We start from the raw sequence: 26,853 nt of genomic DNA, 5'->3' as shown, positions 1-26,853 counted from the left end.
AGCCTCACCAGGGTCAGAAGCATTGCTAGGTACTCACCTTGATGACTTACATCTGTCATGCCGCACAGAGGGAAATGACTTTTTAAAGTCCTTGCTCTGTTCTGGCCACTTTCACATGGTCCTTTCAGGATCCTTATGATTATCATTTTAAGATCAGTGTAACAGAATGGAGAAAGGTAAAGGGTTGTGCACTGCAAATCTTGAGGAGGCACAATCACACATATTCATATGTGAATAACACTCTCTAAATTTGCTCAGTGTGCAACCTACACAAACCAAATGTAAATTGATAGGCAGTATCAAGAGAAAATTGGTTTCTCCCTCATGATATCTTTTCAATCTTCAGTTCCTGACAATCTTTCTCTGCTTTTTATTTCCTGGAATCTCTCATTCCTTGGGAAGTTTCAATCCCTTTAATGAGCTTTGGGGCACAATCCTCTTGCCACCATGGAGACTATTTACCACTGGGTTGCTAGATCAGTTCTACCATGCCACTTTAAAAGCCTATAATTCACTGGGAAATGGGATTTCCCCGTTTTCCAGCCATAAAAATTATTTTCTGTTTCTCTAAAGCAAAGATCTCATTAGGGGGTTTATTAATAACTCTGATATAACATATTAATGATCTGTTAAAGACAGCAGAGCTTGCAGGAGAAAAGCACAATGAAAATTTTAAAAGCAAACTTGTCTTCATTCAATTATCCAAAAAAAAAAAAAAAGAAAGAAAAGAAAAGAAAAAGAAAGAAACAAACTGAGGCATGATTTATCTGTGTTACATCACCTCATGTTCTAAGGAAACCGACTTTCCAACTGTCCTGTGCAGACTTGGTCCATTACTAAATTTCTGGAAGTTTTCCCATTGGTCATAATGATCCTCAGGGCATTATGGCCATGCCCCATTTGCAATGAATTGAGAGTTGAGGGGAGGAAAATCTGTCCACACAGAAAAATAAATAAATAAAATCTGTCAGGTTAGCATTTTGTTCAAGGCACTGCACAAACAAGCATTTTATACATTCCAACATAAGTTGAAAGGTTCTAATGATTTTTTTTAATTGTGATGATTAGGAAGGTATAGTTAAGCAGAACCCCACTAAGGGAGAATATGAGCTATAAAAGTCTCAAAAAGAGTCGTCAGACTGGGCCTCCTGCAGCTGGGAAGCATCAGGGAGCAGCAGCTCCCATTGAGATGCTCCAGCACCATGCACAGCTGTGGGAGATTGAAAAAGTGACAGGTTTCTCGACAGCAATCTGGAAAATGTATAATCTGTCCTCAGAGATCACTAGAAAGAACTGGATGGATTGCCGAGGCTTCCGCTAGGTAAAGAAGTATTCAGTGTTTAATAATAAAGGAAAGAAAGTAAATGCATTAGAAAGATTAAGTGATCATTTTATTTGAAGAGGACAAACCAGGCTTTCTGTCAAATGTTCATTTATGCATGTTATAAGCAAGCAGGGTACTGAAATATTTCTTTTTCCTCTGCTTTGTTAAGTACCTGACTACATTGCTAACATTTATTGAACACTTACTAAGCACCAGACACTGCACTGGGCCTTTGTTAATCATTATTTGACTTAATATCAGTCAAATAGACAAGTGTGGTGGCTGGGCAGCCGGCAGGGCAGCGAACTGTCTGGCTTGTAGCCTTCCTCCTTGGTTGAGGAAATGACCGACCAGTACAGTATTCTCTTCAAACAAGAGCAAGCCCATGATGATGCCATTTGGTCGGTTGCCTGGGGAACAAACAAGAAAGAAAACTCTGAGACAGTGGTTACAGGGTCCCTGGATGACCTAGTGAAGGTCTGGAAGTGGTGTGATGAGAGGCTGGACCTAGAACGGAGTCTAGAGGGACATCAATGTCTGTGGACATCAGCCACACGCTGCCCATCGCTGCGTCCAGTTCTCTTGATGCTCATATTCATCTCTGGGACTTGGATAACGGCAAACAGATAAAATCTATAGATGCAGGACCAGTGGATGCCTGGACTTTGGCCTTTTCTCCTGATTCCCAGTATCTGGCCACAGGAACTCATGTGGGGAAAATGAACATTTTTGGTGTGGAAAGTGGGAAAAAGGAATATTCTCTGGACACAAGAGGAAAATTCATTCTTAGTATTGCATATAGCTCTGATGGGAAGTATCTGGCCAGTGGATCCATGAATAGGATCATCAATATTTTGATATTGCAACTGGAAAACTTCTGCACACGCTGGGAGGCCATGCTATGCCTATCCGTTCCCTGATATTCTCCCCAGATTCTCAGCTCCTGGTCACTGCATCAGATGATAGCTACATCAAGATCTATGATGTACAACATGCCAATTTGGATGGCACGCTGAATGGCCATGCATCATGGGTGCTGAATGTTGCGTTTTGTCCTGACGACACCCACTTTGTGTCCAGTTCATCTGATAAAAGTGTGAAAGTTTGGGATGTTGGAACAAGAACCTGTGTTCACACCTTCTTCGATCACCAGGATCAGGTCTGGAGAGTAAAATACAATGGAAATGGCTTAAAGATTGTGTCCGTGGGTGATGACCAGGAAATCCACGTCTATGATTGCCCCGTGTAAACACCAGAATCTCGCAGGTTGGTGTGCAGGTCATGACATTCTGTACCTCTCTAGCTTTAAGAAAATAGAGTGTTTATTGGAACAGAAAGTGGAATTTTGTAGATATGGTATCTGTTCATACTTTAACATAAAGTGTTCATAACATACACACACACACAAAAATATCAGCCAAATAAACATTAGGTATTGAGACCCTACTATGAGAAAGGTAGATAAATGCTAAATGCTAAAAAGGAATGCAATAAAGATACCCTTTAAGCTCCCACAAAGCTTCTGGGCATAACTAAGGAAATAAGATGTGCAAGCACACACACAGGAAAAAAATACAAATTAACATATTACAGAGTGACAATGATGGCAAAGACAGAGGTTGGGATCTGGAAGGATGGCCCTGCCAGTCTAGAGCATCTTCCACATTTGAGAACTCTGGAAGGAACATAAGTCAGCTAGCTGTAGTGAGCATCCATTTGGGAAAGCATGCTGCCTCTGGAAGGCTGATGTAATTATGGAAGGTCAGGACAGAGGGAAAAGGCCAGTACTTATCTTTAGGATGCTCATTTCATACACATATTTATCCATGTGAACAAAACCCAGATCACAGATTTAAACTTTTCATCTTTTTCCTACTTTCACACACACACACACACACACACACACACACACACACGATTCACCATATATATATGTAACTTTTTAGTGACTCCCTACTCCCCAAAAAAGAAAACCAGGATTTTGCTTTATTTTGTTTTCCACATTTGGCTATGAATAAAGATACAACTAATATTTTTAAAGATTTTATTTATTTATTTATTTATTTATTTATTTATTTATTTGATAGAGAAAGAGCACACAAGCAGGGGAAGCAGCAGAGGGAGAGGGAGAAGCAGACTCCCAGTGGAGCAGGGTGCAGAATGCAGTGCTGGCTCCCAGGACTCTGGGATCATGACCTGAGCAGAAGGCAGACAAATGCTTAACCAACTGAACCACTCAGGCACTCCAAGATATAACTAATATTATTGTCCATTTCCCCCCTTATTTTTAGTTAAGTAAACTCAAATGCTTATCTGAAAATTTTATATTTAAAAAAACATATCCAGTTTTGTTTGGTTTATTTTGTTTTTTAATGTCCAGACATCTGAGACCCTAATGATAGTATTACTTGGTGAGCCAGCTTGTCATGTCAGCTTTTTCTGTGGTTTGTTGTTGCCATTTTGTTTTGTTTCTATTTCACTTAGACACCTCTGTGAGCAGGCCTGGGATTGCGATTTCTGACCTCACCATGGACATAATCCGTGCCTAGGTGTGTGCTCCATAAATGCATTGCCTGTATGTGACTGAATTCCTCATTTGTTGAATGAAAGTGAAAACTCTTACCTTGAAAGATAATTATTACGATTCCCTGTAAGAATAAAATGCTGCCGAGCAGCATAGCTCAGGGAATAAAATATGCATCATACTTTCATGAAATTTGCACACAATACAGGTCAGATGGTTAATGAAGCCATAAACTATACTATGTCTGAAGTACTAACAATTCCCTTATCCAGTTGGCCTCAGCAGTGTTAGGAGAGCGGAAGATGTTTATTGCCAGAAGCCACCCTTCTTGCCTGGCGAGGCCCGTTCATAGCCAGCTCTTTGTAAATAAACATATAACCTTTGCAAAGGTAATTTAAGGCCATGCCTTAAAGAAGATGGTGAGTGCACCGGGAGGGAGAGAGAAAATAAAAAATCGCATGAATAAAGCCGAAGGCTGCAGGCTAAGGTGGTTATTAAGTCCCAAGCTGTTTTTCCTTCACTTTTCCTCACCACCGAAATAAAAACAATTATTGCGATGATGCTCTAAAATTAGAACACATTTGTCGTTTTTAAAGGCAGCCACAACTAAACGAGCTCAGCAGTAAAAGCGGAGGCAAAGCAAACAGTTGTGCCCCGGGCCTGCCCTCTCCAACGTGGCACCAGCCAGGGAGGAGAGCATCCTGGCCTCGAGTCTGGGTTGAAGCCCCGGGGGCACCCTGGCGGAAGAGGCATCCTAAAAGGGATTTAAGAAATCCGGTTGGATCCTTCCCTGGGGCGGGGGTGCTCCAGCGAGCATCACCATCCCTGGGTGGGGATCGGCTGCATGCGGCCCCACCGCAAAGATAAGCTTTATTATCCCGTATGGCAAAGCCTTCATGGAATGTGCTGGTGTGTTCCTGAAGACGAGGGGTTGTTGAACAAGTTTACTCCCCTCCCTCGTCTACAGCTGCACAGAGAGAGATGCGCCTAAGTGATCAATTATTAATGACGGAAACCACTGCATCCCTTTGGCTAAGAGGAAAAAGTTAAAATTTGTGACTTTGGTTCAATTGTCAAAGTAAATTGGCCAAATGAGGCTTTTATTCAGAAAATGCGAGTGTTTCTGCCTCCCCCAGCCCAGATTTTCCTTAACTTATTTAGACATCTCTGCCAAAAAAGGTTTGGCCAGTCCCCTTAATTACTGAGATAATTGCCTTAATTCTCTCCTCACTTTGCTAATGTAGCTCTGGCTTTGAATCTTATGCTTTATCCATTAGATCATTGTAATTGGAAAAAAAAAGAAAACTAGGTTATGACCCAATGAATCCTAGCCTAGCCTTTTTTAACAGTAACATTATATATATTATATACATATAATATATATATTCAATGCATATGTACAGTTATGTAAAATTTATATGAAATATATATATATATTTTACATCTATATTCAATCATACACATGAAGTAAAAACAGCTTTGGGAGAGAGAAATATTCTCACATTTGCAAGCATAAATTTTGAAATTGCTTAAAGAAGGAAATTAGTTTTCTGTTATGTAAATATTTGATTGCACTTACAAATAATCTAATGTTCCACCATGATTCTGCTTTTTCAAAAAAATAAAAAAAGCTAAGACTGAAGGATTTGGGTATGAGAGCTGAGAGCTCAGATTTAGCCTTAGCTGTTTTGCAATAGATCCTCCAGTTTTTAGCCTACCATACCGATGAATGCTCATCCCCTCTCCTGTCTTCCACCATCACAAAATGAAGGGCAAGTTCCAGCCAAGATGCAAGAGGCAAGGGTTGTCCTCTATTCTATCAGCCCACCAGCCTCCTCTTGTTTTCAGTATAAGGGCACAAACTGCTGGCTTTTAGTGTGGACCCCATGGCAATTCTGAGAGAAGAACTGGCTTTCATTTTAATGCCATTGTAAAATGTCTAGAGATGCTTAGCTATAAGGCACTATAAAAGTTTAAGATATTATTGTTAAAAGGACAGAGCAAAGCTATTCATGGCAAAGGTTCAGCAGAGTCAGAGGCACAGAGGCTGAAAAAAATATGAGAAGAATCCAGGAGGTTTGGTTGTTGTTGTTGTTGTTGTTGTTGTTGTTGTTGTTTTGATTTTCATTTTCAAGTCTTTATGTCAACAGTTTTACAGGATATAATTATTTGCGGTGCTACAGCTTGGCTTTGTTTGAGAAAGGTTGTAGTTCGCCTTAACTCAAGAGCATAAAACTATACATTTGGAACAATTAAAGAAAGCAAGATGAATTTATTAACCAGTAGGGAAGACATCTAGTTCCTAATTCTGGCCCTTATAATTCTTTCTAACTTTGCCTTACTCCATGGAAATGCTGTTTGGGTGATTACAGATGCTACTCTTCCCACGTTTTTCTCCCAAATATCTCTAGAATGTGTCCATATCCATTTTTTTATGGATTCAGATTTAAAACCCTCTGTTACAAGAAGCTGTGTTTGAATTTTCAGTATCATTCCCTCAACAGATACTTACTGAACATGTCCCATCTATAGGCACTGGATTGTTTTCTGAGGATAAAATACTGAGTGAAAGTGAGTTTGGTGCCTGCCCTCACAGAGTTCAAATCAAGCTGAGTGAAACACACTTTCATTGCATCAGCACACAGAAAAATATAAAATTCTAACTGATGCAGGTGCCATGAAGAGTACAAGGGGCTGGCTATGAGCATCTAAAATAGGATATATGATCTAGCTAAAGAAAGACTTCTCAAGAAATAGTAAAAATAATACTTATCAAAAAACTCACTATGGACTATTATTCAAAGCAGTTAGATGCATTTTTTTCTCTTTGGCCCTATGAGAGACAGAGATTATCTAGTATTACTCCTGCTCTAGAGATGAGAAAGCTGACACAGAGACTGTCAAGTCAAGATCCAAACTTTGAAAGGGCTAAAGCAACATAGGTAAGGTTATGCTGTGCTATCAAGCATCCCCCAAATGTAAAAGTGTATTCCTTGAACAATTTGTGGCAGGTCCAGACCTTTCTACGAGAGCAGCCATCCTCCACCTGGTGGTTTGGCATTCCAGGATACTTCATCTATCTCAAAATCCCAATCTCAACACAATGCTTCCTGTTTTGCTGTGGTGGGCAGGAATAAATAGAAAAGAGAATGCTTTCACTTGAAAGCAAAGCATGTTGCTTCCTAACAAAGCCAAAGCCAATCACATGCCATGGCTAACTTTGAGTGAAAGCCCTTTGTGTGGTTAAAGAGTGGAGGAGAAGCAGAAACATGAGCAAGCATCAGCAACATCTACCACTGTAGGCCAAGTTCAGAAGGAAAGAATAATCCAGACGTGGGTGTCCTCAGGTGCAAAGAACTTGCATGTGGATGGTGCGTGGAAAGGATGGTAGAGCAGAGTAGAAGATTGGTTTGGAGCAGCAGGTCGAGTCAGGCCATTCAGAGCTCATCCTACCGTGTTTACCACAATTAGCAAGTCTTCAAGAGATATCTTAGTGTGCCAGGTCCCATTCCGGTCACTTCATTCAGTACTGCCCTCAATCCTCGCCAAGCCCTGTCTTATCACTTGGGCTATTTATTTTATATTTACTGAGAGGGCACTTTCAGACCTATGCAGACCAATTTTTACCGTCTGTTGTTTTTGCATGTGTCTGTGTGTGTGTGGGTGTGTGTCTGTGTATATATAAACATTATATATATATATATATATATATATATATGCAAAATAAAAGAACTGAGGAATGCCAAAACTTCTTGCATTCAGAGCCTGACTCTACTGAATCAATGTTTTACTCCAAATCATTGAAGTGGATGTCTGAGCTTTCATTTCCAGCATTGTCCTCTATGTCATCAAGACAGATGGTGACATCATCTTTTAAGAAAATAACTAAAAGCCATGGTGCTGAATGTCTAGGCCAGCTCTGCAACAAGAAGAGTTGGCCTCCTCTTGACCCTTATTTCACCAAAGTTACTACACATGCCTGCTTTGTCACCTCCCTGAGCCCTCTCTCTGTGCCTACTTGGCTCCTAATGATTAAGAGAGGCTCACTACAGTTTCTGATTTTTTTTTTCCAATCCTTAATAACCATTTTGCTAGTTTTGATGCTGGAATATTTGATGTTTACACGTGTGCAGGCAAGTGGCAAGTATACCACACTGCCACCTGGACAACAGCAATAAAAAAATACTATCTATTGTAAAACATGGTCTGATTTCAAGAGTATTAAAATGTGGGGAAATCTCAGAACTGAATAAATACAGTAGTAATATTTCCTGAGTCCTTACCTGGGCCAGCTATTGAATTAATCAGTGCATATTAACTCATTTAAATTTAAACTTTGTAATAAGCCCAGGTAGGTGTTATTTCTACCTCTAACTCCTAGAGAGGAAGGAAGACTTTAACACCTTGTCCAAATCATGGATCTTGGTGCAAAACTGTGATCTGCACCCTGATACTTCCAGCTCTCAAACATTCTAAGATGTGGTTGAAGGTAGAAATTTTGACAAGCCATTTACTGGTGACAAAGCAAAACTCAAGGCTACTCAGGGATTTTGTCTACTCTAATTGGAAAAAAACTGGCGATTTTGTTCATTTTTTTTTTCACTTGGTCTATATAGATGCAAACCAAATCTGTGTTTATATATAATTAATTGTCATCTACATTTCAGGTCTCGATTTGAAACATTCCCCAGAGGGAGTATGTTTTGAGCTGGTAAATATGCTTGATTTTTTCTCAGTGGGAATTGTTGCAACGATGATAAAGAATTAGAGAAGGAGAAATCCTCTTCTTATTGCTGTCAAGAAGATGACCTTGGTCCAGATGCCAAGAACACATTCCCCAGTAGTTCATCTTCAGAAAGGGATAAACACAGTGTGTCCAGGTGTGGATCTTCCATGAAGTTCTCCTGTTGTGGAATCACGTATATTTGACTCACCTATATCAAGCCTCTAGCAAACTGTCCTTTTTTTTTGAACATCTATCCTTCTATCTGGGTCAAGTGTAGAGATAGTGAGGAGGTTAAGCAGATCCAGGACACACTCTTAAGAGTTTTGGACAGCTTCTGTTACTTCACAATTCCAGCCTACCATTCCCATTACTATGAAATGAATACTTACACCCCTCACTTAATCTGTGTTTCTCTGATTATATCCTGATGACAAGGTGATATTACCCAGTAAGAAAAGCCTAGCTAGAGGTGAAAAAACAGCTTTCCTACTTCTATTTCAGACCCCACATGAACCTGATGAGTTCAATCTCAAACCAAAGTTGAGACTTTTAAGCTCAAATTCCATTTCCTTTCAGCCCAAATCTGACATCCTTCTGCAGATAAAAATAAGGTTTAAAGACGGTTTTAAAGAACAGTCACTGGGCTTTTTTGGACACCAAAATGTTTTATTTAAAAAAAAGTTCAATGAGTTCAGTTTAAATGAATCAGAAACATATGAGTCGAATTTTCCTTAATATACACTTGGGCTTAAAAATTAAGGGAAATGTACTAGGAAAAAAACCTCTCTAGTTGTGCTGAAATAAGAACATTTTGAAAGAAACTGCCAACATTTGACAAGTTTAAAGTGTAGCCAATTTTACCCATTTCTTGGGAACCCTACTGTCATCATTAGGGAAAGGGGAGAGTGTCGTGATGGAGGATGTTGGAGAAATAAATACATTTTTTTTCTTCCAGAATTTGAACTCTTGTATGTACATGCAATTATTTCATTCTGGTGAAAAAGGATAGAGATGTACACTAAAAACATTCTGACTTGGCTTCTCATGGTATGTTAAAAGCATACTATAGAGGCACAGGCTCAAAGTTTGGAGGTTTAACCCCAGGGAGAGAAAATTATGGTTCTCTCCATTTATCCATGAACCCTGCAGCTGGTAACACTGCACTCTGTTAGTAATTACACTGAACAGATGAGGGACTTTTTAATTTTTTTTTATTCTGACCTGCAGTTAAACAAAATTTGCTTGTTTTATTTTTGGTTAAAAAATGATGAGGCAGCACCAACCCCAGTTTCACCCCAGAGCTGTTGATTTTCCCCCCTCCTTCATAATTTGTTTCAGACTAGGAGCGCAGAGTCCCATTTTAGTGGGAAACATTTGCTGCCAAGACCTTCGGGGGTTTTATCTGCAGTTTATTTTGTTAACTACAAGTTTTAGATTGTTGTGGCGTTTTTTTCTTCTTTCCTTTCAAACTTTGCAATAGGAAAGCTCATCTTCTGCTGTTAGGAAACAATGTAGATCACAAGAAAGAGAAGGATGGGTTCCAAGTCAGCCAAAAGTGTCACCAACGGCCTCACACCAATGGTAGTTACAGAGAGGGACAATAAAATAATATAAGTGAATTCACTGTCTTCAAGATTTAAAGCATAGTCCACACTCCACTCCCACCCTTCCCCTTGTAATTCAAATTTAACACTAATAAACGAGAGGAACTAAAGATAATTGGCTAGAATCAAGCATTACATAGCAGGCATTTCACTAGCTGACCCAGCTAAGCAACTGCAACTCAATGCATTTTAACTTACGCGTTGAGAACAAAAAACAATGGTTCATGAGGTGGAAAGAATGCTGTACAACACCCCATTGCCCTGGCTGGTATTTATAAAGTTTTGGCAAAATTTCATAACAAATTTTAAAATAATGTGAAAGTGGCCTGTTTCCGGTTTCTGCCCTGCACCATGCCTGTCTTGGAGGATGTTGTGGTCAGGGCAGGAGGCCAAGGATTTTGCCTGGCAACAGGAATGGAACAGACAGGCGCTAATAATCCTCACTTTTGTACAGTGTTTTCTTATTTTATGTTTCAGGGGAATTTCATATATATCCTTCCATTCTATCCTCATCACGAGCCTGGTAGACTGAGCTGCTTTGGTTTTCTCGATGATGAAACCAAATTAAGAGAGGTGACAGACATACTTAATGAGGATTGCTGTTGAAATTTGGGGTATCTGGGTGGCTCAGTGGTTGAGCATCTGCCTTTGGCTCAGGTCATGATTCTGGGGTCCTGGGATCAAGTCCTACATCAGGTTCCTCCTGAGGAGCCTGCTTCTCCCTCTGCCTATGTCTCTGCCTCTCTCTGTATGCCTCTCATGAATTAAAAAAAAAATAAAATAAAATAAAAACTAAAGAAAAAAAAAGAAATTTAATCCTACTTTTCTATCCCTTAAAACCAAGCAAGTTCTCATTGAGATTCAAATGTGGAATAACTGCACTAAATCCTCTTTCTCACCCCCCTCCAGTCTTCTCTGTAGGACTCCCACTGGTCCTACCCACAATCACACAGGATCCTGTGAGTCTCCTCCAGAGGACCACTAGAATAATGTGGGACCTGACTGGATATGCCACAGCAAACAATTAATCTGAGGCTGACCCACCATTCTGTAGAAATTTAAAGCTCTAAATTCACTGATCAGTATTTTTTTTCAAACTCAGAAAAGCAAATTATCTAATTTAAAGGCCAACATGAAAAATGCGGGCTAATGGCATCTTTTGTTGCTGTCACAAAAATTCAAAGTAAGCTAGCCAACCTGTAAAATGTAGCCAGATATATATCTTCCTTCATGACATGTATTTTATCTGTTAAAATGTATGCTTTGCCCCCTTGGTGAATAGCAATGCATCTGAAGAAAGCACAGCTTTACTGGAAAGAATAAAGGCTTTGAGACAAGAAAAGCCTGGGTTAGTATCTGTTTCTACCACTGAACAGTTTTGTGACTTTGAGCATGTTATTTCACCTCACTGAAACCTTGTGTCTTCCATGAAACTGTGCATTTAATCTTAGAAGATTCTTAAGAGGATTAAATTAGACCACACAATGCAATACATCCATAAAATGTTAGCCCCTTGGTTAAATGTTGTTCCAAATATTTTAACTCATTGATGTTTCAGAAGCTCATTGTCCAGCTTTGGTTTTCCAGATGTAGTTCTGGCCTGTAGCTGTATCTGTGGGATTGTCTGTGACCAAATTAATTATAGAGTAATTTGCATGGAATAAAATGACATAATGTTGGGCAATGCTGTGATGCAACTTGCTTGTTTGTTTGTTTTTTTCCTACAGGAGACCTGCCCACCTACTAGTGGGTCATGGTAAGGATGCAATGTTGGGGAAAAAAGGTAAATATGTGGAGCAAATACTACTAAATTCTTTAAATATCCTGTTTCAGGGTTGCCTGGGTGGCTCAGTCAGTTGGGCATCTGACTTTTGATTCCACTCGGGTTGTGATCTCATGGTCCTGGGATTGAGCCCCACATCAGGCTCCATGCTCAGTGAGGAATTGGCTTGAGATTCCCTCTCTCCTTTTCCTTCTGCCCTTCCCTTGCTAAAATAAATAAATAAATCTTTAAAACCATTTATATGTAATTTCATTTATTTCTTTCAACACCCAGAATGGAGAATTAAGCAGTTATATAATTATACAGCAAATAGATCAACTATTTATATAGCCAAACTCAGTAATTAGGACTGAAAACATTATTAACTGAGTTTGTAAATGAATCCTTCAGGTATTTATCTTAACTCCTGGCTTCTTTTACTTCACTGTAAATTATCAGCCTAGGATAATTTATTTGGTTACCTTAATTGGCATTACAGCCCAACCAGATAATTCAGATCTAAATTATTCACATTATCTTTCAAATTATCCCAACATTAAAAGGATATTCCCACTTCCATTTGCCTTTATGTATGGGGTTTTATCTGCAGCAGGACAACCTGTTTGCCATAAAAGTGGGAGTGTATGCTCTGCCTGGCCTGTCCCATCTTGGAGTTGAAAGGAGGTAAAACAAAGTTTTCTAGTTTTAAAAACTAGATCAGTGGCCTTGGTGAGTGATATGCAACATCAGATATTTCAGGGCTTTGAACCAAAGGATTTTCTGTAGGTTTAGATGTAGGATTATTTCAGGATTCTAAAAAAAACTGAAAACTTTAGTGAAATGTGTTTTGTAGTTATACTGAAAAATTGGGGTAGATGTGTGCACATATAAGAATGAAGGGGCATCCACCTAAAATATAAGCAGAATCTTCTATTTTGGATGACTTTGCAAAGTTGAGGTTTCTTTGAAAGCTAAGTGTCATAATACAACTATAGAAGAGAAAAAACAAAGTAGTTCTAAAGCTATAAAAATTTAAATAATTCTCTATAGACTCATCATCACTCCCATATTCTCCCACCAAATTCTTTAATGGTTTAGATATTTTTCTCATTATTGATATATACTATATTTAATATAAAAGTAACATATACATGGATGTTAATATTCCCTTGAACTGAAAAACTTGTGGCATAATATCAAAATACATGTATAAATACAATGGGGATTTCATATATATGGTATCCTTCAAGAATATTTTTGAGCTTTTATATTTGAGTTTATTCTTCATTTAACTTTTAAAACACTACTATAGTTGAATATTAAAACAAAAACAATAGCAAGTAGTGAGCTATGATTATAGTCCTTCACTCATTCACTACTGCATATAAAATGCCAGCAGCAGTGTTATTCACTGGCCCCATTAAGAGGTCTGACACTGAACACCACCCCTAAGATGATGTTCATCATCCTCATATGCTTCCCCATTGTAATGGCGCCGTCTTTCCTGATTGGGATCAAAGTCCACCAGTTCTACCTGGTCCATTTCATCAGTCTCTTCTACTTCCTTCCTCTCAGGTAGGAGTTTTTCCAGCAAAGAAAGTTTATCAGGAGACAGAAAGCCATTCTCAGGGAAGTTAACCTTAAATTCGATGATTAGGCAACCCTTCTCATGTGGTCTACGATAAATTGGCATGCCTTCCTTTAGCACACACTTGATATCCCCATGCTTGACAATCTGACCTGGATGAGAGGTGATGATGATGATTCAGTTGTCAAGAGTAGATATTGGCTTTTGAAAGCCACACAGGGCTTCAACCAGCTGTATACCCATACACATGAAAAGATCATCTCCTCTGAGTAAAAATAGCATGGTCCTTCTGATCTAAAACAATGATAATATCTCCTGGTTCCAGTCCTGGTTCTTGGTCTCCCTCACCATGGAATGTTATCTTCTGGCCATCTTTCATGTCTTTGTCAATATGCACTTCTAGAATCTTCTTCTCTCGAACTATCTTCCTTCCTTGCAGCTTTTACATCTATCTTTAGGACTGATCCATTCCCCATGGCCCTGGCACTCCATGCACACAGATTGAATTTGCTGAACCATTCCAGGTCCTATCTGATGAATTCTTATTTGCATTCCAGTACCTCGGCAATTGGGACAACATTCGACTGTTCCTTTCTTACCACCTCGGCCTTCACATATATCTCAAAACACATTTCTTTTGCAGAGCTAGTTTTCTTGTTGCGCCATTATATAAATCTTCTAAGGTTACTGAGAGCTGATGTACAACATTTTTACCTCTCCATTCTCTCTGCATCCTGCCTCCTCCAGAAAACATATCAAAGATGTCCATGGGGGAGCCAAAACCACCACCAGCTCCACCTTCTTTAATTGCCTGTTCTCCTCCTTTGTCATATAATTCCCTTTTCTTTGCATCAGAGAGCACTCCATAAGCTTGAGAAATCTGTTTAAACTTCTCTCCTTCATTTGGATTCTTATCAGGGTGGTACTTCAAGGCCAGTTTCCTGTAAGCTTTTTTCAATTCCTCCTGGGTGGCATTGGGTTTGACCCCCAAAACATCATAATAAGTGGTTTCTTTCACCATTTTCTACAGCCGGTGAGAGGGCCGAGGCCGGTGTGGGGGAGCAGGAAGGAGCGCGTTGCTGGGCACAGCTCGCGCAGCGCCACTCTGCTTCTCACCAAGCGGTTCTGGAAAGTTCCCGGTATCCTTCAAGAATTGAGTAGAGCTATAATCAAAGGTGGGAAGACACTATAACAAACATTTATCTTGTGCAAAATAAAAGTATGATTTCCTACGATCTTAAAAAAAGCACTATTCAATTTTAGAATCACAATTATTTGGAACTTTGGACAACCCTTTGCCGTTTCAAAGTTGTGCTTATAAGTATTTCCAGGTCAGACCTACTTTCTAGATTCAAAATTAAGGTATCTTTGTACCATTTGGCTTCAGTATCCACTTAATTTGAAATAGAAGGTGATTTCTTTTAGAAGCATGCAAACATAGGAGGTTTCCCCAATTTCCCCAAAACATACCAAGTCCGTGACACAAGATGGTAGAAATTGGGCCAAGAATTTAACATAGAATTGCTATGTTTTCTCCTCTTTCCCTAACTGTATTTTTCTTACAACACTGAACCACTGAAGGTTAAGGATAAAGGAATTCCAGACCTACTCATTTTAACTTTGTTGTAAATTGGATCAGTTCAGCCAAATTTTCTTACATATGAGAACAGATGGTATGATATTTTATCATAAAATGACTTTTCCTTTGCTTTATGTTAAAAAAAATCCAACCCCAAATGACAGTATATTTTTCACAGACCTGTGGCCTGTTATAATCTGAGCTTATTTCAGCTCCCTGACCTAATTTGTGGTTGAGTATGGCTTCTTTTGTGTCTGCAGATGTACAAAATGAAAAAAGTTCTTTTACAAATGGAAATATCTTTTTCTGCTGACACAATATATGTGTGTTTAAGAAGAGGGGAAAATAGTTTACCCACATTTGTAAGCGAGGTTCCAATTGTTCAGATAATGGACTCACTACTTTACTTGTCGGCACATTGTTCTTTCATTTCAAAATTAATTATGGAACATACTCAAATGTGTACACTCTGCCTGTGTGCACACAAAATGGACATTTGAAGAAATCACTTGAATATTTCAGGCAGAAAAATACTTTATTTAAAACATAATTGATTAAGGGAAAGTGGAGAATTTTGTTTGAATTATTAAGAGAAATGTGTGCTGTTAATTTCATTTTTGTGTGGGTAGAGTCATCTTTTAAATAATTCATGTTTCCTTATGACCATGTTTTCTTCCTTTGCTCATATGTACTTTACAGATGATTATAGAACCTGAACCTACAACCCATGAAAAAGGAAGTCTCATTCAATGAATTTCATAATAACCCAATATTTTTATTCTTCCCTCCACGTGGTATATTCTCTCTCAGCCTGCATCGTATTCTGTACAACCAAACTGATGGAATTTTTTAAAACTCAGAATTTGGGAGTTTGGTATGTGTGCTTCTTGTTTTCCTTCTGAGAAATGGAGAATTTAATGATTCTTTCTTTTTCACATCTAGTTTCTTTTGAAGGGACTGGAAGCTGTTACCATGTGAAAGTCTGAATTTAAGACTAGAAAAGTGAAGCCAAATAGATATCCAATCCACCTACCATGAATCCCTTTACAACTCCTGCTAATTGTCAATTTTAGGTGGTCTTGGTAGAGAAACTAATAATTGAATAGGAAAGAAGTCACAATTCCCAAAGTGGACCTGCCAGTCCCTGAGCAGCGTCATCATAACAAGAATGCACTGGGTTGTTCAGCTAATTTCCTCTCTATACCTACTGCTGAGGCAAAGAGGGGATTCAGTCTTTGTTCTTGGGGCGCTGTCTATCACCAGCACCAAATTTAGTCCCAAGAAACCAAAGGAAACTATGTCAGGCCCATCTCGAAGCATCTTTCTGATTCACAGCCGATTCACAATGTTCCATGAAGGGTTTGCAATAAAGAGTAATATGTTGGGGAAATTAAATCATGAATTGGAGCTGTTAATTACACACACATTGGTTTAAAGCTGAAGGAAATGCTTCTATCTGCCCTTTGTTGCACATTTTGCATGCCTGCCTGTTCCTCTACTGCTGGTGCTCGGTCTGTTTCTCTCTGATCTACCGCCCCTAACACTTCCACTACCCAATTCCAAGCACTAACACAAATGTAAAATGTAAATTGCGGCCTAGATTGTTACTACCAGAGTGTGGAGAGAGACTCCAGGTTCTGTAATAGCCTAGATGTGCCGGAGATCAACTTCCGCATCCTTGTATGTTGACAAACTCTTCTCTTATCCATCACTTTCCTCTTCAGTTTCTTATCCAGTTTTGTTCTTTGGCCAATTGTGTACATTTCCCATGCTAATTTGCATGCATTTTTCTTGGCATAGAAGAGAACGCCTCTATGCTCAGGACCTCCAAGCCAACTTACTTTGCATCAAAATTTCCTTCTTTTCCTTCCCACTCTACAGCATGAAGGATAATCTAGCCAACATTTCCCCGCCGGCAATGATCATTCTATCTTACTGTGTCATCCTCAAATTGTTAAGGTATAACTGACTGTAATTACGTACTAAATGAACTTCCATCCCTGCCTTCTGAGAGCTTTCTATCAAAGAAGTGGTTGAGTTATTCTGAACTCAAGAAAGAGAGAGGAACATGTGCCAAGGCACAGCTGCTCAGGCCCAGTGTGCATGGAGAATGACGAGGAGGTCACTGTGGTAAATGACTGTGTAGGATAAGGAGCGGCAGGAGACGAGCTAAAAAGGAAGATTATGTTCCAATTACGATGGCTCTTAGGCACTAAGAATTTGGATTTCATCCAGTAAGCAGCAGGAAGGAATCAATGGACATTTTTGTCAAGAGATATTACCCACTCGTTTTTTTAAGAAGAAAAAAATATCAAGTTCTGATGGTATTGCAGAAAATTAACCAGGGAAGAGAGGAAAGCTGTTGCATCCACCAGAACAAGCAATGATATGACCTAGTTCAAGGTACTGGAAGCGAGTGAATGGAAAGGAGGGGCCTGATTTTGGTAACATTTCTGAGGCAAAGGGATGCTGGTACTTAGCATTCTGTTGCTATGAAGGACAATAGAGAAGGGATTAAAGGGAATGGATAATGACTTCCCTCACCAAAGGAGGACAAGAAAAAGAACAGATGTTGCCAAACAGTATCCAAATTTTGAGTTACAATGAATCTGAAATACTTAAGGATCCTCCAAGACAAGATGCCTGTGGATGGTTGAAAATACAGCCTAGTTTGACATAGTAGAGTCAGGGCTGAAGAAAAACGTTTGGTGACCATCAAGAGTTATTGCAGGGGGCAAATGGTGGGGGTGCCTGGGTGGCTCAGTGGCTAAGCATCTGCTTCTCAGGGTCCTAGGATGGAGCCTTCTCAGCAGGGAATCTGCTTCTCTCTCTCTCCCTCTGCCTCTCCTCCCACTCATGCTAATCTCTCTTTCTTGCTTGCTCTCAAACAAATAAAATCTTAAAAAAAAAAAAAAAAAAGAGTTACTGGGGGCATCTGAGTAGCGCAGTGGTTGAGTGCCTGCCTTTGGCTTGGGTATGATCCTGGGTCCCAAGGATCAAGTCCCACATCTGGCTCCCTATAGGGAGCCTGCCTCTCCCTCTGCCTATGTCTCTCTCTCTCTCTGTGTCTCTCATGAAAAAAAAACAAATAATATCTTTAAAAAAAAAAAAAAGGAGTTATTGGAATGGCCTATAAAGAAAGTGCAAGAGGAGCAGAACTGGAAACAGAACCATCAAAACCACCAGCACTTAAGAAGCTGGGGTGGGAAGAAGGGGTACCAGTGTTTGAATCAAAGAAGAAACTAATTAAAGAGAAAATCGGGGCAAGATGGTTGGTCTAACATCCGAAGAGTGAACTTGCCAGCTGAGGGACGGGAGCACCGGCTGCAAATGAGTGTGCAGATTCCACAGCTAAACAGCAATGAGAGCATTTACCTCTTCTAACAGTTTTTTCCTCTCTGAAAGCTACTGTAGCCCAAAACAGGCTTCGGGAGTCAGTATTTAAAAGTTCCCGTTTAAATTGGGATGGTTGCTGCTTTTTAAATAAGCAAATTTAAGTGGGGACTTTCCAGCCCGTCCATGTTATTCAGTCCTTGAGAATGTGCTTGGCAATGAATTGAAGCAACAGCATTCTCAGCCTAAAGAAGAAATATAATTATATTGGTTTTGTGTTTCATTTAACAAACATCAACCTGATCTCCGTTGTTGGCCTTTTTTTTTTTTTTTTTTCTTACTGATGTGTAGTTCTTCTTTTATTTATTTGTTCTTAGCTTGGGAATTCTGGTGACTGTTTACTGTGACTGATGAACATGAAATCAGAAAATCATTACTGAGGCCGGTACTGAGAAATACGATGTTATATCTATGGTAGATACTTCTGTTCTGAAACTAATGCTTTATTTATTTAGCTGTTCATTTTAGGAACATGAAAAGCATGTTTTAAAAACCCCAAAATTAGCCTTGGGAACAGATGAATAAATATGAAAACAATTTATCCCTTTAACAGCCTCATAAAATATGTTTTCATTATGCTAACTGACCCTGATAAATTCAATAGCCATCACTTAAGTATATCCATCATCCTTGAGAAGTGTATCCAAATGTTTGCTCATTTTCTGATCCTCAGTGAGCCTTGGTCACATGATGATTATTAATTGTGACATCTCAAATGTAATACTTTGTGGCTTTCATTTTTAGAAAGAATGGTAAGGTAGATCTTTTCACTTAAAAAAAGAAAGAAAGAAAGAAAGAAAGAAAGAAGAAAGAAAGAAAGAAAGAAAGAAAGAAAGCTTCCTGAAATCTCCCTTCAAATCATTTTCCAAAATTTGACTTATGCTCCTTTGCTTTCTCTCGTTCAATTTCTTAAGATTCTTTCAACAGCCACTTTAGTTTTTGCTGTTACAGAATTAATGTATCAATTTTGTTTTCTAAGGAGGAAGCTCCAGGCATGGGCTTGCCTCTCACGTAGTAGGGGCTACAGTTGTGATTTGAGGCTGTCACTCCTGGTGGAGGCAACCACCTCTCTCTGAGTGTAGGATGTGGGAGGCCATTTTTCTTTTAAACTCAGGAGGACTAATACTTAGGGTAAATGAGGGCAAAGAGGAACCTTTTGAATTACTTGAGAACCCTCAGATTGCATCTGAAAGTGAGTGCATCAATCAGGACCCTGAGAAGCAGACAAGCTTATGGCCAGAGCTAGGGCAGCCACCAGGAGCCAGTCAAGCTGGCAGGCTTGAGGCACATCATGAACAAAGTTCCCCAGTTAGTAGATATTGACGAATGCTTAAACATGTCTGATAGGCAGGCATTCCAAGATAGCCTTTCCAGCCATTTCTTGTTCTTCACTTCATAGCCTGTCACATGGTTCTGTCTTCCTCCCCTCCCCCATGGGGCATTGCTGCTCGGGTCCCTAAAACCAGGAACACGTGCTCTTGTTTGCACATCTGGCCTGGGCAAGCCTGGCTCCAATTTAAAAACCTACATGTTGGTCCAATTCCATTATTGGACAAGGAAATTCTGTTAACTGGCGGGCTCATTTGCATGTCATTACCCAGAATGCCTACCCAGCCCACAGATGTTTCCCAGACGTGGGGTAGAAAGAGAGAGGGGGGAAAGGTGATGGTTTGGAAACAAACAGAGAGATTTGTGTATATGTTACTCAAAATTCTTTTCCCTCTGTTTTGTATCAAGAAACAAAAATGTAATACAAAGTTATGAGTTTTTACCTAGCTTCGAAAGAAAATTCTCACCTTATTTTCAGGAAATTTAAACAAATGGAAACCAGAAAAACTAACCACCAGGTAATGGTCTCTTAATTTATAAAGATAAAAGAAGAGAGGATAACACATTTCAATATTTGCTGTAGAATTCTTTTTTCCTTGGGGATCAAAGCACCTTTTCTTTTTCTTTCTTTCTTTCTTTCTTTCTTTCTTTCTTTCTTTCTTTCTTTCTTTCTTTCTTTCTTCTTTCTTTCTTTCTTTCTTTCTTTCTTTCTTTCTTTCTTTCTTTTTTTCTTTCCTTTCTCTTTTTTCTTTTTTTCTTCCTTTCTTTCTTTCTTTCTTTCTTCTTTTTCGTTAGTGATGCTAAAGTGTGGAGGGTCTCAGTGGGACTAAATTTTTCTAAAAGCGACAGTCTGCTTGGAAGGTTTTTAATTGGATAAGTGGCAGTCACACCATTCTTGTCTTCAAAACTGAGCTCATTTTTAGTCACAATGTAAACTTCTCTGTTGTTTTCTGAAAAATATCTAAAGGAGTCTGGGCAACAGCTGCAAAACTGGGCTCTTTGCACACACCAAAAAAAAAAAAAATGACTACTTAGAATGCCTGGAGTTAAAGGTTTCTGGGTTGGCTTTTTTGCTTATATTTTATAAAAGGAAGGAATGCTTCATTCATAACAGAGGGACCCCCCCCAAAATAAAGAGAGAGAGAGAGAGAGAGAGAGAAATGAAATATGAAATAAAGTAAAATAAAATAAAATAAAATAAAATAAAATAAAATAAAAACCATAATTGCTTTGGGGACTGAAGTTAAAACGCAGGTGTTTTGAGGAGAACATAAACATTTTTTCCTAAATGAGGCGTTGAGGGCTGGGAGAAGGGCAGTAAAATTAGTGGAATTACTGCCTGATTTTAACCAGATGATTGCTGCAGTTGGACACCAGCGAGTTTTCATTAGGGACTCTAATTTACAAGCCATTCAACACATTCCAGTGGAACACAACTACTCCCCCAGGTCCTAAAGAATGCCAGCTCTCCCACTTTATGGCAGAGATGCCAGGCTTTTAAAGGCCAACAGGACCACAGAATGGAGCACAAGCTCTGTGAACTAGTGATGATCACATTGTATCCCCAAAGGAGAGGGTCCCAGAAAATTGACTTCTGACATGCACGCAACTCACCCACCAAGCACAAACATATGGTCCCTAGGTGTGCGTGCAGATTGAATGGTGTCTCAGATGTTCACAGGATGCTCAAATGTTGTACATTTGCATGTACCAGCATTGATTCTCTTCCGATTTGTGCCTGTAAGATGATGTCTAGACTTGTTTCCTTCAACACTTAAGATTTCAGGTCATGCCGTTGCGTTAGATAAATAACCTTCTAATGTTCCATAGCATTTGTATTCCTCTTTGGAGTCAGGATTTCTGTGGTCTACACCTCATGCATTGCACTAGACAGCTTATGTATTTATATTGTGATAAGGCAGCACTTGATGTTGGAAAGCAGTGTGGCAAGGTCAGGAGTTCAAACCCTGTTCAGAGTCCCAAATCTGCTCTAACCTCACTAAGGTCAACAAGGTGAGAAACTATACAAAATCTCCCAAATCAAACTAATCTCCTAAAGACGAGCCCACAGTGTGTCTCTGTAGAGCATCCAGGGCATCACTATGTAACCCAGAAACAGACCAGGCAAACCTAGAGCAGTTTAGATCTTGAATACTCTGGAATTGAAGCTGGGCATTGTTAAAGCATTAGAAGTGAAATCTGCACCAAATGAATGCAATGTTAACTGGAAGAGATGGTTGAGATCAGGCACTTGAATCTGTCTAGAGTCACAAAATCTCTACAATTATAGAAAGTAGCCTACATTTAATGGGTTGTAGTTTACTTGCTGAGCACTGGTGAGACTTGGCCATAACATCAGCAAAAGGTGACACAGTCCATTTATCACATCGTATTGTCCATGTTGTACCTGAAAAACAGCAGCCCTTTGCTGTCCTGTAGGTTTCCAAATGTTTTGTGATCATTTGGACTTTACCATTCCCTTTTATCTTTTTTGCCCCAGCTGGTGGAGTGTGATATAGACTGCAGTACACAGAATCTTAGCACTTGTGTTTGTTTATATTTTAGCTGCATGGGATTCTATACTGTGGTTGAAACTTAATTAAAGGTTATTCTGCACACCCAGCAAGTATTTCTTTGCTAATTGGCCAAAAAACATAATAAACAACCAATTGAGAGCCTCTACTGGGGTGACCAAGCCTCAGAGCCTCATTTTTAAAAACCTGAGCCAATACTAGAAGAAATAAATATTTAACACATACATAGATAGGTCACTGAAGGCACAGGATTACTTTCTGTAATTCTTGACTGAAAATGATTTGTTTCATTTCATTTTAATGTTGTATTGGGGTGAGAGAGAAGATTAAGAGGTTTTCATTTTTGGTTTCTCTTATTCTATACTAAAACCAAATAATTTACCTTGTGGTTATATAAAACTAATAAATCATCACTTTTCATAAATTCATGAAAATCTAATTTCTAACTCATGGTTAAAGAATCAAATTATTATGGTTTTTATATTTTCCTGTTAAATTGTTAGTGACTTTTAGTGAAAAAAATAAAATCCTAGAAAGCAATTTTGGGCATTATAATACTTACCACAGATAACATGAAGAATACAATTACCTAAATGAGAAAATTATCAGATGTCCATTTTACTTCATACTAACTAAAGGATCTGGCTGCTGGAAGTTCCTTTCAAGCACCAGGAAAAGTCCCAGAATATCCTGTGGAATGTTTTTTTGATCATTCATATTTCTGGAAACATTTTTAAGATACTTGCCAAGACTTTATCTGTGTTGAACTTGGTGCCTCTATGAGATTTCATTTAGCTGAAATATAAATCCAAGCTGTTCATTACAAAACTGAAAAACAAAATTGAGAGCTTTGTAATAATTATTATTTTTTTGTCATTTCAACAACTGTACCATGAACTAGGTAACCCAGCTGTGAAGAATTCTGTATTTTTATATTTTAATGTAGCTATTTCAAAAACTGTTCATGTTGTAACTTAATTTTCTGTGAGTAGGGGTGTGGGGGGGAGTAGAAGGTAGGAGTTAGGAAGGTGATTAAACCTTCAAAATTAAAAAATAATATTTTTTATGTTCCATTTTAAAGGGCTTCTATATAGAATTTGCTAACTCTTTTAAAAAGACAAACAAAGAAGATAGAAATAACTTGTAACCCCACCACCCAGAGAACTGCCATTTTGGTATATGTTTTTCTGGATTTTAAAGCTATTGCTTTCGTGAAGTATATGCTTCTGTTAAGAGTTTGTGCTCCTTGTAATTTAATGATGTATCAAAAGTACTTTGCCTTATTGCAAAAGATTCTTCTAAATTAGAACTTCTAATAACCAAAAGCTATTCCATTTATGTAGGAAAACCATCATACTGTGTTGGACTTTGTTTTTTGGATTTTCACGATTATAAAATAATACCATGTAATGGGAAAACACATTGTACAGGTACTTTACATTTAATCTTTATTTATACTTCTAATTGTCTCCTAAGGATAAGTATAAAAATTTGAATTTTCAGGTAAAGTATATACACTTGCTTAAGGCTTTTGAATCCTTTTGACAAATCGTCCTTCAGAAATGTGGCACTGCACCAATTTTCATGCTCATCAGCAATGTCTGGGAAAGCATTTTGGTCCACATAGGGCTTTTTAAAAATCTGTATGTTCAGTAAGAAATCTACAAAAGCTTGAGAAATATCTTCTCAACAGAATAGGCTGTCAATTAAATTTGATCAATAGTTATTTATTGCATGCTTATGTTTTGATAGAGTTGTCCATTTATGTTGCCCATTTACTTCGTATGCATCACTGCATGTGATACAGACAAGAACCCCATGTCATATACCCTGTCCTCATCCCCAGGCTCTAAGATGTGAGAGGGTAAACCGCCTGCTTAATGTCACACATATACCACATATCAAAGCCTGACCTTGAACCATGATCTGTTTTACTTCAAACTCCAAGCTCTTAACTAGTACTAAACTGCCTGCTTCTGTCTCCTTCTGATAACTACCCATTAACCAAATACCAAGGATCTTGCTCTACCACTCTCTTCGGCTTTTCCACAAACTGGCTTATAACCAGGACAAAGATGCTCTTTCTAGAAGAATGTTGAAAGGCTAATCTACTCAATCTGTAGATTCATGTTTTCACACCTTTTACATTTTTGCTTCAGCCAGGGCACAGGCTATGTCTGGGTTCTGTTCATGCTTCCAAGGACCTGCTGAGTACACATGACCACGGGAGAAACAAACACACTGAAGAGGCTTCTGCCAACAACGCTCTCTGGGCTGCTGGAAGAAAAACATACCACCAAAGGCAAAGAAATGTTTCGCCTCAACTTAAAAAATGGGACTTTCCTTTCCTCTCCTGTTTTGAAACTCATTCACCCCGTGGCACCGTAGGGATATTCAAACTTTACCCAAATGTATGTGCAGCTAGATAGAATATGGGATTACTGGGATTTGATTTTCAGATAAACCACAAACCTGGATGAGCTCATGTTATTCCAGATGCATTATCTCCTAAATCTTCAGGAAGAAGCTCATTCAGCGGCATGGAGCATGGAAAGGCCTTCCTTGAAAGATCAGTAACAGCCATATCTAATCCCCTCTCTGTCCGGGAAGGAAAAAGCTCACCTATCTTCCATGTTAGGGCAAGAATCAGAATTCCTCTGAAATTCTTGAAACATGGCAAAGTAAAGACAGATAGTAACCCTAAAGATGATTCATACTTGAGTTAGTAAAAATGGCCTTTATTGTTCCAGAAGGAAAATGATAAACAATTTTAAATTCCAAAGGCACAGGAATGTTTTTAGCTTAATAACCCAAAAGAGTTTGCCTTCTGATAAGAGCTTGGTAAATGTACATATAATCATTAAATCTCATTAATTTCATCATCTGAGTCACTGGGTATTTAAGAAAATAGGCTAAGTAATCAATTGCAAAAGCCATTTGCCATTTAGAAGGGGATGTAATATATGGACAAACAGTTTCCAAACAGCAAAGATTCCATGATCTACTTTATGAATACTTCTTAGCATTGCTTCATTTGAGTCTTTGCATCTATAAATTCAAAAGAGTGTTCATTCAATGAGAACTTCATTCAACAAAAACTTATTGAAAGGCCTTCTGCAATCATGGTTCCTGCACTCAAGATTCCTACAATCGTGTGGATTGTAATATTATGGAAAATGTTGTAGGGAAAATAAGTAACTTGTTATAAATGTGCTGAATCATTCAAATGTAAGATAAATAGCCAACAAATCTCTTCAGGGAGAGCGTTGTTTAGCGGATAGATCTTGACACCCAGTACATCACTGAGTCTCATAGTTTTCTCAGTTTAGGTTTCCTCAAGGTGGACTAGCTGATTGCCAAGCTCTCTTCAAGTTCTTATCAAATGTGAGTTTATGTGTTTACTGAGAAATCACATTGTGGTAAGGTACTAAACTGGATATAGCTCAGATCTTTCCTGATTTGAAAAGCAAAGCAAAATGGAATCATGATGTATTAATGTTTCATGGAAATTTTTTAAAGATTACTGAAGCAGATGGCCCCAGTCATTCTTAGAGAAGTCAAGTCTCCCTAAGGCTTCTAGAAGCAAGCTGCCTTCTCCCAAACTTTCCTGATTTTGATGATTTGTATAACCTGATAAAGTCTTTCTGCCATTATTTCTGTTTTCCACTTGTGGACCACTTCTCAGTGGGTGTACTCATTTTATTTTGCTAACTCACTCTTCAAAACTTTGTTTTTAAAGTGTCATATTAACTACCTTTTGGGTGTATGGGGATGCGTATTCAGCACATTGCTGAGCTCAGCTTGATTGGATTTGATTGTGGCCTGAATAGCCCATTCATTTAAATCAACAATGGCTTATTGAACTTTATCATCACATCCCTGCAGTCCACATATAGACAGCCCATTAGTTATTATCCTTCTCAGGGCATAAAATAGTTCTGAATTAGTTAAGTTAGTGACTTCCAGTCTAAACTAGCTCAATGTAATTCAAATCTTCTATTTTTACAGGATTCTTCTATTTTCCTATTCCTGCTTTCTAGTCACTTTCCATTGTTCTGTTCCTCTCACTTTCTTTTGCATCCCATTCTCTCCAGCTTTTGCTTTCAATTTCTCCTTTAAATTTTTTTAATCACAAAAGACTTTTACCCAGCCATCAGGCATGTGTAATAATACGTTGCATTTGTCATATTATTCTGTTACCCAGAATCCTCAACTTTATTTATTTATTTTTTAAAGATTTTGTTTTTTGTTCATGAGAGACACACAGAGAAGCAGAGACACAGGCAGAGAGAGAAGCAGGCTCCCTGCAGGGAGCCCGACATGGGACTAGATCCCCAAACTGGGACCATGCCCTGAGCCAAAGGCAGATGCTCAACCGCTGAGCCACCCAGGCGTCCTGAATCCTCAACTTTAAATCAAGATGCAATGACCTGAGCCTGGGGTTTGAGGCTCTTTATAATCTAAGACAACTCAAATTTCCAATGATATTT

General features: G+C 38.7%; 2 pseudogenes; one reads left to right on the top strand and one right to left on the bottom strand.

Annotated features, from left to right (window-relative positions):
• The first annotated feature begins 1,599 nt into the window (after positions 1 to 1,599).
• LOC112653570 (WD repeat-containing protein 61-like) lies at positions 1,600 to 2,574 on the top strand (annotated as a pseudogene).
• Positions 2,575 to 13,204: 10,630 nt separating this feature from the next.
• LOC112653518 (dnaJ homolog subfamily A member 1-like) lies at positions 13,205 to 14,586 on the bottom strand (annotated as a pseudogene).
• Positions 14,587 to 26,853: the final 12,267 nt, after the last annotated feature.

This window comes from Canis lupus, chromosome 3 (assembly GCF_003254725.2).
Source record: "Canis lupus dingo isolate Sandy chromosome 3, ASM325472v2, whole genome shotgun sequence".
Taxonomy (NCBI): Eukaryota; Metazoa; Chordata; class Mammalia; order Carnivora; family Canidae; genus Canis; species Canis lupus.
Note: the sequence above shows the minus strand (reverse complement) of the source record. Positions and strands in the feature narration are given on the sequence as shown.